We start from the raw sequence: 13271 nt of genomic DNA, 5'->3' as shown, positions 1-13271 counted from the left end.
TTTCAAAATCCCATCTTCTAGAAGAGACCAGATAAAATGATATCTCAATTGTATGTGCTTTGTCCTGGAATGAAAAGACGGATTCTTTGCTAGATGGATAGCACTTTGACTGTCGCAATACAAGATATTGTTTTCTTGTTTCTTGCCTAACTCTTCCAAGAAACTTTGGAGCCAAACCATCTCCTTGCTGGCTTCCGTAACAACGACATATTCTGCTTCAGTTGTGGAGAGAGCAACTATCTTCTGTAGTTGAGAAACCCAACTCACTGCAGTTCCTCCTAGAGTATAGACATACCCTGTAGTGCTCCTTCTGATGTCGACATTTCCGGCTAAGTCAGCATCTACATAGCCTGTCAGTATCATATCTCCACCTTTGAAACAAAGTGCTTTGTTTGTGGTACCCCGAAGATATCTGAGGATCCATTTGACTGCTTCCCAGTGTACCTTGCCCGGATTATTCATATACCTGCTAACAGCTCCCACTGCATGAGCAATATCTGGTCTGGTACAAACCATGGCATACATCAGACTTCCAATTGCTGAGGCATACGGCACCTTCACCATGTGTGCACGTTCTTCCTCCGTCTTTGGTGATTGGTCTTTGGAGAGTCTGAAATGAACACCTAAAGGTGTACTTACTGGTTTAGCATCTTGCATGTTGAACCTGGAGAGTACTTTGTTGATGTACTCAGCCTGCGATAACATCAAAGTCCCCGACTTTGTGTCTCTCTTGATCCTCATCCCAAGAATCTGCTTTGCAGCGCCCAGATCCTTCATAGCAAACTGCTTCGACAATTTTTGCTTCAAGTTTATGATCTCTTGCATGTTTGAGCCTGCAACGAGCATGTCATCAACGTACAACAATAAAATAATGAAACTATTGTCGAACCTCTTGATGTAGCAACAATGATCTGCTTGGCATCTGGTAAAACCACTGTTACTCATGAAACTATCGAACTTCTTGTACCACTGTCTAGGAGCTTGTTTTAAACCATACAAGCTCTTCTTCAACCTGCATACCAGGTTTTTCTTGCCTGCCTCTATGAAGCCTTCTGGCTGCCTCATATAGATCTCTTCCTCCAAATCACCATGAAGGAAAGCTGTCTTTACATCTAACTACTCGAGATGTAAATTCTCCGCAGCTACAATTTTCAACACCAGTCTGATTGTAGACAGTTTTACGACTGGAGAGAAAATTTCATTGTAGTCAATACCTTCTTTTTGCTGAAAACCTTTGACAACCAATCTTGCTTTGTAGCGTTTTCTCCCATCATGTTCTTCTTTGATCCTGTAAATCCACTTGTTATGGAGCGCTTTCTTGCCTGGTGGTAATTCAGCTAATTCCCACGTCTGATTTGACATAAGCGAGTCCATCTCATCTTTCATGGAAGACTCCCACTTGACTGAATCCTCCACCTGCATTGCTTCATCATAGCACTCTGGTTCACCATTGTCAGTCAGCAACAAATAGTGCAAAGAAGGCGAATACCGTTGGGTTGGTTTAGGAATTATGGAGGAGCGTCTCAGTTCTGGTGTGTGTGGTTCTTCTTGAACTGCTTCAGGATTGATCTGAACATCATTTCCAGAAATATCCTCGAACTCAGCAAATTCCTTTGTTTCAGCTTCGGTATTACTTGATTCTGCGGTTGACCTATCTATGTACATCACATTTTCATTGAAAATGACGTCTCTGCTTCTGATGATCTTTCGATTTTCGTAGTCCCAAAACCGGTAACCGAACTCATCACCACCGTAACCAACAAAGACGCATTTGTTGGACTTGGCATCAAGTTTACTTCTTTCATCAGAGTTTATGTGTACATAAGAAATACAACCAAACACTCTTAAGTGTGAAAGGTTTATTTCTTTCTTGCTCCAAGCTTCCTCTGGTATTCTGCCATCCAAAGGAACTGAGGGCCCACGGTTGATCAGGTAAGCTGCAGTGTTGATAGCTTCAGCCCATAGAAATTTGGGCAATCCGGCATGTATCCTCATGCTTCTGGCACGTTCATTCAGAGTTCTGTTCATGCGCTCTGCTACGCCATTCTGCTGCGGTGTTATGGGAACTGTTGTCTCCATCTTGATCCCATTGTTTGCGCAGAAATCTCTGAATCTGCTGTCTCTGTATTCTCCTCCATTGTCAGACCTCAACCGCTTGACTTTCAAACCAGTCTCATTTTCCACCATGGCCTTCCATTTTCTGAAGGTATCAAAGACTTCTGATTTCTTCTTCAGAAAATAAACCCACACCTTCCTTGTTGAATCATCGATGAAGGTGACATAATATAGTGAGCCTGCAAGAGATGGAACTGGGGATGGTCCCCATACATCAGTATGAATCAATTCTAACCTTTCTGCCTTGGGTGTCTTGCCAATCTTTGCAAAACTGACTTTCTTTTGTTTGCCAAAGATGCAATCCTCGCATAGTCCGACATCTACATTCTTTAGATCCGACAGCTTCCCTTTTGACAAAAGTTTCTTCATCCCTTTCTCGCTCATATGGCCAAGCCTTTGGTGCCATAGGTTTGATTTTCCATCAGCATCTGCTACTGCAATGATATTCTCTAAATTTGAGGTTACATAGAGAGTACCAGTCTTCTTACCACGAGCAATGACGAGTGCTCCTTTGGTAATCTTCCATTCACAGCCTGAAAAGGTTGTGCTATATCCTTCTCCATCAAGCTGTCCAACAGAAATCAGATTTCTTTTGAGGCCAGGAATATGTCTCACTCCTGTCAGCTTCCAGGTGGTCTGGTTTGACAACTTTAGTCGGATGTCTCCTTTTCCGATGATCTTTAAGGTTTCATCATCAGCAAGATGAACCTTCCCAAAATCACCACTGACATAGTTCTCCATGATTTCTTGGTATGGGGTGGAGTGGAAAGATGCCCCTGAATCCAAGATCCATGATTCAATCGGACTGTTGACGCTTAGAATCATGGCATCACCTGTCTCCTCTGTCACGTTGGCAGATTCCTGTGCGCCGGTATTTTTCTTCGGTGCTCGGCAATCTCTTTTGAAGTGACCATTTTTGCCGCAATTATAACAGGTAAAATCTTTATTTCCTGTTCTTGATTTGCCCCTTCTAGATTTTGATCTGCCACGATTTAAATTTCTTTCTGAAGTTCTCCCTCTAGACTCCGTGTGTAAGGCTGAGGAGGTTGATGCTTCACCCGATTCTCTTCGTCGAATTTCTTCACTCAATACCAGATCCCGAACATCGTCGAATTTTAATTTGCTGTTTCCCGACGAACTGGTGACTGCTGTAACAGTAGCATTCCAACTGTCTGGTAGAGATGATAAGAGAATTAAAGCTCGAACTTCATCATCGAACTCAATTTCCACTGAACTCAACTGGGTTGTGATTGTGTTGAGTTCATTTAGGTGTTGTGCCACCGATGCCCCTTCCGCCATCCGCAAATTGAATAATCGCCTCATCAAATGAACTTTGCTTGAGGCCGATGGCTTCTCGTACATACTGGAGAGAGCCACCATAAGACCCGCCGTGGTCTTTTCCTTTGCTATGTTAAAAGCAACATTGCGGGATAACGTCAGTCGGATAACTCCGAGGGCTTGTCTGTCGAGAAGAGCCCAATCTTCATCCTTCATGCCCTCTGGTTGCTTTCCTGAGAGAGGTTGATATAGATTTTTCTGGTACAAAAAATCTTCAATCTGCATCTTCCAAAAGCCAAAGTCCGCACCATCGAACTTTTCAATTTTCACCTTCCCTTCGTCTGCAGCCATCGCTCCCACTCGAATCTGGCTTCGTTTGGATCGTTTCTGACAATTCTTGCGAATCACCGTGTATTAGAACACCACCGTCGACAAACTCGTATCGCCGACCGAATTTCACTATTCATGAAATTCACTATTCACGTGAATAGTAATGAATAGTAACCTCACATAAAATTTGACAAAATTCACAACCAAAAGCTCTGATTACCAGTTGTTAGGAAAATAAACCGAGTACAAGTAATTTCCCTATAACCAGATTAGTGAGAATGCGAAATAAAAGCGTAAAAATAATACCCGAAAATTGATAACGGAGTTCAGCCAATTGTGCTTACGTCTCCGGGCTGCTGCAGATCTTTTACTAAGAGAGAAAATTTGACAGGTGTTTACAAAACACTCACTACTCACAAGAAAGCTCTCTAGTATAGGAAGAAAGAAATTTTTTGGGATGATTTTGAAGCTAAATGGGTAAGGGTATTTATAGTAGAAACTTAGGGACTAATCTTTGAAAATACCCTAAAGTGCAATGACTAAAGTGAATTTACCCATTCCTATTTTCAACAAACATCTACCAAAATTTTACCAAACTTTGAAAAACATTTTTCAAAGAAACATTTACCAAACTTTGAAAAAACATTTTTCAAAGTTGGTTGCCAAACTTTGAAACTTTTAACAGGAAGGAGAAAGGGGAAAAGTAGATAAAAAATCGCAGGTATCTAGGAGAAGAGAGGGTGCAATACAAGGAAGAATCGGGTAGCGAATAAAGATCAAAGAGAAGAAGGCCGAAATTGTCCAATTTATAGAAAGCTCGGGGAGTGAAAATGCGATATTAAAGTAACAAAAAGAAGTCACGGGTAATCAAGTTAGATTGGACGTTCTCAAACTATATTTCAAGTTTTAAATTGGTCTTCAAACTTTAAAACAATTTGATTGAGTGCTTAACATGCATGAGTATTATATCAATTAAGTCATCCTATTAACTTAATAACCACGGTATAATAAGATTAGGGTTAATTTCATTAGACACCCTCAAAGTAGTGTGCAGATGTTAATCGACCTTTAAATTTTAATATGTTTTAAATGAGCCTACAACATTGGAATTTAACCATCATTGAAAATGGTCCTTTCACGGTTTCACCAACACAGTCATCAATTGTGGCATTCAATTATAGCTCAGATTTAAGAGGGATAAGATTTTAAACACACGTAACGACGTTCAAGTGCCAAAAAACTAGATAATATCATTAAAATTTAAAATAATTATATATTTTCTGATACATATCTTCCATCCAATAAGTACATATTCAATCCTCATGTATTTAAATTTAAATATTTTTAATTTAAATATGATCTACTTCATATCCAAACTAACAATTAACGTCTAAACTGACAGTTAGAATGACTAAATAGCCTAATTAATACGAGATTGATATTCCAAAAACTCAGTTAAAACATTTTGAAGTACGATGACCAGTCTAAAATCTAGAGAATAATTTAAGGACATAAGCTCCAAGCCTCCAATTAATGAATACAATTTTGAAAACTTTTATTTTGGAAAGAAATAGAATTATAGCGAAGGGAATAATATGTTAATATTATTTTTCATCTAGTATGATTAATTTATCACATTTATTTATATTATAATATAGGCTCACACATCGTATTAAAAAAAAGGGAAGAAAGAAAAGCGAAGCTATGTGGATGAAGTCATAGGTTGTCGGTGGGGTCCAAAGTGCACGTGGTACGATGAGTATGATTGGTGGAGAGGAGATTAGAGGGGATTCCATAGGCAATCATTGTTCGTCTCTACGTGACCACTACGCCGTTTTGGTCGTGACACGTGGACCCGTACATTCGATGACAGAAGACATAGATGCACGGTGCACCTTACTCCTCCCACGCACAGACACACTGCTCTCATCTCCGTACCGCTACTTATCTGCCCCACGTACGAGGGTTCCACATAAGATCAAAACGACTCCCGAAACTGCCGTGTTAACAGCCGAGAAAAATAAAATCTTCGAAATCAAGTTATTTATGTTTAAACATGTTCTGTTTCATCTAATTAATCACAGTTTAAAAGTTTAAATATGCAGAGTAAAATTTACTAGGTAAAATACACAAATTTTCTTCCGATTATATGATATTATTTATTAAATCCTCCTATTATTAAAGATTATGAAATGTCCTCTAATTATAATGTGTTACTTTATTGAATCTACACACTATTAAAAGTTATAAAATGATCATCTAACTTTTTATATGTTTTAAACTCATCATTTTTCATTAAAAAATTAATAATATTTTGTGTTTGATGTTAATATGCTTATTGAGATATAATTAAATTCGATCTCAAAATATTAAACAATTATTTTATCTCAGTCACAATGTTAATGAAAAACGATAAGTTTAAACATATGAATAGTCTGATAACTATTTTGTAACTTTTAATAGTTGATGAAATCAATAAAACAATGTTATATAATTGAGTGATCATTTTATAACTTTTAACAATCGATGGATTCAACACAATAACATCTTGTAATCAAGAGACTATTTGTGTATTTTATCAAATTTAATAGTTGAACTTTGAATTATTAAGGGTCAGTTTTGTACAACTTTTGAAAAATGACTTTTAAAAGTGATGTAGAAATGAATTTTTAAAAGTGTTGTATAAAAGTGTAATTTAAAATTTAATTATTGATGTTAAAAAATGAGTTTGAAAAGATAAAATCTTATATGTTGTAAATTAAAAATATAACATTTAAACTATATTTACACTTAGAATCATATCAATTTAAACTATAATAAATTCAAAAAAAATATTATTCTATCATATAAGTTATAAAAATACAAAAAAAGTTATAATAAAAATATATATTATATAACTCAATATTAATATCTTAATATATAAATCATAAATTTAATTTGTTTTTAAATATTTAAAATAAATTATTAAAAGTAATAAATTATTTTTTAAGGATTCTTGTACTAAATTATTAAAATAAAATGTAAATACATAATTGAGTGGAGTCTATGCATTGATAAGGATAAAATTATAATTTACTTCTCAACGTAAAGTTAAAAATAAAAAAACTATAAATCTTAACTTTTGTTGTTGGTTTGAAACTACCGTTTCTACCATAATTTTCCCATTTTTTACCCGTTTAGCTTTAATTTTCCAATCAAAACGAACTGTTTAACTACAAATGTTTTTAGAAAGTTTTACTAAATGCACTCTAAGAGTCGGTTGTACAATTCACTTTTCACTGTTTGGTAATATTTACTGAGAATATTTTATGGGATTTGTTTCATTGTATTGTTTATCTTTAATTTTTAATTGAGTTAATTTTATTAATATAAAATTAATTTTACAAACTTTTGTATCTATCATAATATTTTATATTTGTAAGTACATCAAATTAAAATTTAATATCATTCATTTTTTCTATAAATTTAGACATTATGAATAGCTTGTGTCGATTGTGTTATAAATACATTCTTTTAAATTTGAAAATTTTATAATTCTTATTCAATTGTATTTTTAATAATATCTTTATGTTTTAACTTCTAATTATTTTTTTCATACTAAGTTCAATTGATATAATCTTAAACTTTTTATTAAAAATGTGTTTGATTCATACCTAAATGAAAAATGACAAAAGTTGATATAAATTGAAAATGTTGATATAATCTCTAAATTGCACTATTTAAAAATCTATTTGCATTAGAAAACTTTTATAAATGATTGAAAATGTTGACAAATGTCCAATTGGACCATAAAGAATGTTCTGAATTTCACAATAAATTTTCTATAACATCCATTGTTTTCAACCTATTGATAGGATCTTTAGCCATAAAAACAAAGCTTTATTGTAAATTATAACCCCAACAAGGCAACCTAGGTATATATATACCCAGGTCAATATAAATAAGGGATGAAGTTCTTTGCTTGTTCATGATATGTTTTGGTCAAATATGAAGATCATTGCAAATTGATTTGGGGTAGGGGAAGACATTTCTAAATTTTAAGCGTTGACTCGTTTATATCATCAAACTTTTAATTTTATCAATTTTAGCACTAATGTTTACTTTTTCGTTCAACTGTGACATCCTGCCATTAATAATTTAACGGCATGATGACATGCAGACACGCACCATGATGTGGTTGACTCATAAAAATGATGTTATTTTGGCACATCTATTTTGGTACTCAAAAAGTCTAAAACGACACCATTTTGTTTGAGAAAAAAATATTAAAGTATTATACTTGGGAGAATATGAACTCTAAACCCGTGAAAGTAGAACTTAAAACTTATAACCATTGAGCCGACTTGAGTTTTTGTTATATTTTTATAAAATTTCTAAAAAAATCAAAATTTCGATTAAGATTAATTCTAAAATTTTAAATAACCTATAGACTAAACATAAAATTTTCAATTATATTTTTCTTCCTTTTTCCTCTTCATCTTCAACGACATACCCAAACAGAAAGTTGGAAGACAAATCGAGAAGGGTGACTGAGGAAAGGGAGGAAAAAGACGGAGAGAGTAGACCTTTCAAATATAGAGTTGTAAGCGCAAGAACAATGACTCGACAGAGTTAGCACACAACACCATCTCATTCACAGTGATGAACTGTTAGAGTGTTATTAGTTTGTTATGGTTTGTTATTAGCTTGTTATTAGTTTGTTATGGTTTGTTGGTTACTTGGGCTATATAAGCCATCCTTTTGTATTTTGTTGTAAGATGAGTATTTTCCAATTGTTTAATAAAAGCTTCTTCAATCATCTCTCCCTCTTATCGTCTCCTTCCTCATTTGCTAACTCAGGTCACTAACCTTCCATCACTCTCAGCCTCTGTGGCTGCATTCTCACATGGTATCACTCGCCAACGGTCCTAACGTTGTTTTTCTTTTGCTGCTGCCTTTTGGAGCCGATTTTACCACCGACGTGCGATTTGTTGCTAATTCATCGTTGTTCCTTTGTGTTTTTTTCCTGGCTGATGTTGCATTTCTGCGATATGGAATCGTCGATTTGTTTTTCCGGTGAGATCTATACCTTTATGGTTATTCTTGCACTTTGATTCTTCGTTTTGATTTTTTGGAGTGTGGTTCTTGGAGCTGTAATCTGGTTTGTGTTGGGCATTTATGTTGTTGCTTTTCCATGTGGTTTTGGTTCAATCCGGCTTGCTTAAGTTTGAGAGATACATCCACAATTATATTGTCATTTACCTTTCAATTTGAGATCGACACATGCTTGTGATTCAGATTATTCCTCTTATTTCTATAGTTTAGCGTGCATGCACTACATCGATGCTTTGGATGCATCAAATCTTAAATTCCTAGTTGCATGCAACTATTGTTGTTTGGCTTCTGCTGAATTTGTTGTCATGTTGCTCTTGAACGCTGGTGCTCTGTTATGGCATGGTTCTATGGCAGCTTCTTGGATTTTTTTACAGATGCATATCAATCTGAGTGCCTAAAAACTGGTCGAAGAAATGTCTGAATGAGTAACTCTGAAGTTTTCTGCTTAGTTTTTCCCTATACGTGTCCCTGTGTTGATGTTGTATTTCCCTGGTTTCAATTTCGTTTGGTGTGGACTGTCTCCTCTTGGTTGTGGTTTAATCAAACTTGAATTTGCTGGCGACTATCAGATGAACGTAACCACTGGATGAGATTGAATTAGTCTGATGTTTCTCTTTAATGCTTTGGTTGATTACCAGTTTTGCTGATGGTTTTTCAATGGAGCTTGTTGCAGATGTCAATTTTTTTAGTTGTTGTTTTAGTTAATATTTGGTTGCTTTAGTGTCACTACTGCTCGTGTTATTCATTCGTATTATGGTTTTGCTGCTACAAAGTGTTGATGGTCTGATTCTAAGTTGACCATTGAGTGGTTAATACTCCTGAATTGAGTTGGTGCATCTACTATTTTGCTGGTTATGCATTTTCCGTTCGGTTCTCAAATCATACAGCTGTTTTAAGGTGTTCATAAAGTATCTTTCATCGCTTGTTACTTCTTCTCCAAAGTTTGATATGGAACTTTGAGGTTTAACAACCAAGTTACTATAGAAGAAAATCTCTGTGGAGAGTTAAGAGTTTAACAGCTTTGCCTTCCTTAACCAAACAAAACAGGATGTTTTCTTGCCCAAGAGAGGCTTCAGATTGCATTCGGGAGCTCGTAGCTTAACCGCCTTGCTTCCAACAAAAAGAAAGTCCCAATAAGTGAAGAGGAAGAACAGTGAAGATGAAAAATAACTCTTGAAAAGAAGAAGAAGAAAAGTCGAGGAAAGTTGAAGAAAGAAGATGTTTTAGGGGAAAGAGAATTTGTTCGGTAAATTGTTCATCAAGACGGCAAGACGATTGAACTCCAGCTTATTAAGTTTGCATTCTTTGTTTGACCAACTCTCTAATAGCAAGTTCATTTTGAAGAAAATTAAAAGGTTGAAAAGTAGGATGAATGTTAGAGTGTTATTAGTTTGTTATTAGTTTGTTATGGTTTGTTATTAGCTTGTTATTAGCTTGTTATTAGTTTGTTATTATTAGTTTGTTATGGTTTGTTGGTTACTTGGGCTATATAAGCCATCCTTTTGTATTAGGTTGTAAGTTGAGTATTTTCCAATTGTTTAATAAATGCTTCTTCAATCATCTCTCCCTCTTATCGTCTCCTTCCTCATTTGCTAACTCAGGTCACTAACCTTCCATCATTCTCAGCCTCTATGGCTGCATTCTCACATGAACCAAACTTGGTTTTTATTATGTTTTATGTCTCTGGTACTAGAACTTGGTTATGAGTTAAATTCTGACTTTTTTATTTATACATGAAGCTTATAAGGAAACACCCCAACATAAGGACCCTTCAAATACGTGGAAAAGCTCACGCGAATTCGAGTAAGTTAGCATTACCAAGAACTTGAATTATCCCATATCTTTGACATTTTACATATGTGTATCCGAGTTTTAAGCTTCAAAGCTTATGAAAGCCTGGGAATCATAGGTAGTCTATATGATTTTTAAGCAATGAATTCTTAATATTCCTGCCTTTTCTCTACATTATCGATATTATGAATGTTTGTTTTTGTCAATGTTTTTAAAATCGGACCGGACATTGAACCAGTGAAGATACTGGTTCACTGGTTCAACCGGGTTCAACCGGGTTTAACCGCGATTGAACCGAATTTTATATAAAATATTTTTTTTAAATTTTACATAATAATCAAAGCAATATTAATATATATGTTACACTTTTTTTAAGTTTACAATATTAAAAGGTATACAAATATCACAAGTCATAACATATATAAATTAAAAACCATAAAATCAAGTGAAACAAAATGATTCAAATCAACTACAACATAATATTTAAGGTAAAACATATTAAATAATAAATATAATTATATAACTATAATCAAAAAAATAAATTGGGGCTTAAAAAAATCATAATAAATGATGTCATTTGGTTTAATTTTTTTTTAAAAAAATAATCCCACATGACTAAGAAATATAGAAGAGCATCCCAAAAGTTTAAAGAGTAAAAATATGAGAACAAAACAATCCAACATGGCTAAGAAACATAGAAGAGCATCCAAACTTACTTCTATAAATAATAGAGGTAATTTGACATTCAAATCATGGAGCCTTTTGGTGAGCACAGAGCGAACTATTCTTTATCGAACTGAACTTGATAATTTTTAGCTCGTGAGTTTTTGAGTCGAGTTGAGCTTACTTTTAAAGTTTTCGAGTTTGAGTCGAGCTCAGCAATACTCGAATTTGACTCAGCTCGTTGAACAAACGACGACGAATTTGACTCAGCAATACCGGTCGTTTGGTTTTCAAGCGATTCACCCCGATTTTACCGATTTTCAGCCGGTTCATTGCCAGTCTGGTTTTGTGAGGTAACCGGACCAGACAGGCCGTCGGTTCACGGGTCAACCGGTTGAACCGACCGGTCCGATTTTGATAACCATGGTTTTTGTCATCGTGCATATCAAAACATTGTATCAGATCATATTAGAGAACTTTTGATAGGTATTGGAGCCTTCAGCTGTAAGAATTTTCCATGTCCCTCATGTTAGTTGTTGTTCCAGATACTCATTCGTCTCAAGTTTCATTCTTGCATTTGGCTCTATATTTCTCAATCTAATGCATTCGAAGCTTCGATGACATTAAAATATTAGCTGCATTTCATTCATTGCTAGTCTTGAAGCTCAACCGACATCGCTTTCCTTTGATGGTAATCATTTTGGTTGTTTTGTCTGCTGAAATTGTTGAATTGAGACTTTACTTTAGACACCACACTACAGCAAAACATACTTTTAGCGGCGTTTTTTTAGTCATATAGCGGTTTTATTAAGCACCGCTAAAAGTACTTGCGGTGCTAATAAAAACGCCGCAATAAGCGCGCTAAAGTTAGCGACGTTTGAGAAAAAAAATGCCACAGGTCAAGGTCTATCACGGCATTTTTGGAACAAACGCCGCAATAGATCAAGGTCTATCACGGCGTTTTTAGAACAAACGCCGCAAAAGGTTAGATCTATAGCAACATTTTTTGAACAAACGCCGCAAAATGTCAGATCTATAGCGGCATTTTTTGTCACAAACGCCGCAAAAGATTATATCTATAGCGGCATTTTTTGATACAAACGCCGCAAAAGGGCTCATGATAGGGAAAAAAAAGAATCATTAATATAGAAGACTAGATGACAACATTTCTGATTCTAGTACTGCATTCAAAATAAGTGTTCAAATCAGAAAAACAGAAATGATAAGTAATTCATACCAAGCTTTTATAGGCTTCAATAATAAATTATAAGGAAAATTAGGAAATATTTACATTGGAGTATTCCCTGGAAAATATTATATTATCAATACAATAAGAATAAGAGAAAAGCATAAACTATTCACCAATTTCCACACTTCTGCTGCAGGGTCATTAGCAAGGGCTCACAAACCATGAAGGTATTTATCCATGGATGTATATAAGGCCTGAAAGGAAAAACAATATAGACCTTATAATAAATGTAAATATCTTCTCGGAAGAAAGTTGTTACAAACAATATAGACCTAGCCAAAAACAAGAGACAAGAATCTCTTATCGATGTTCACACTTGGTGAAGATTAAAAACAAAGTGCAAACAAGAAAGTTGCAGCCATGAGGTATCAAACAACCGGCACTTCAATTAGAAAAGTAAAAAGTTAATCCTCAACGAAAATTTCTGCTCTAATTCATGTTTATATTGATATTATAAATATGGAACAAAACAGAAACAAGTAATAGAACACATGTTGATTAGTGCCGCGATCGATCAATTTCAGATACAAATTAAACAAATTTCAAGATCTAACAAGTTTCAGTCTGTTCCAATATCTTATAGGTAATCTAAAAAGTATAAAAACCAATGAATTGATAAGCGATTGCAACAAAGGGCATTTAAATAAATTGATAAACAATAAATCAGTTGCATCAAATTAGTAGTCAGAAATATAACAAATATTTAAAAACGATTAAAAAGTCAATGTCGGATATCAATTTAGATTCCAGA

This window comes from Hibiscus syriacus, unplaced genomic scaffold (genome assembly GCF_006381635.1).
Source record: "Hibiscus syriacus cultivar Baekdansim isolate YM2019G1 unplaced genomic scaffold, ASM638163v2 tig00111105_pilon, whole genome shotgun sequence".
NCBI lineage: Eukaryota > Viridiplantae > Streptophyta > Magnoliopsida > Malvales > Malvaceae > Hibiscus > Hibiscus syriacus.
Note: the sequence above shows the minus strand (reverse complement) of the source record.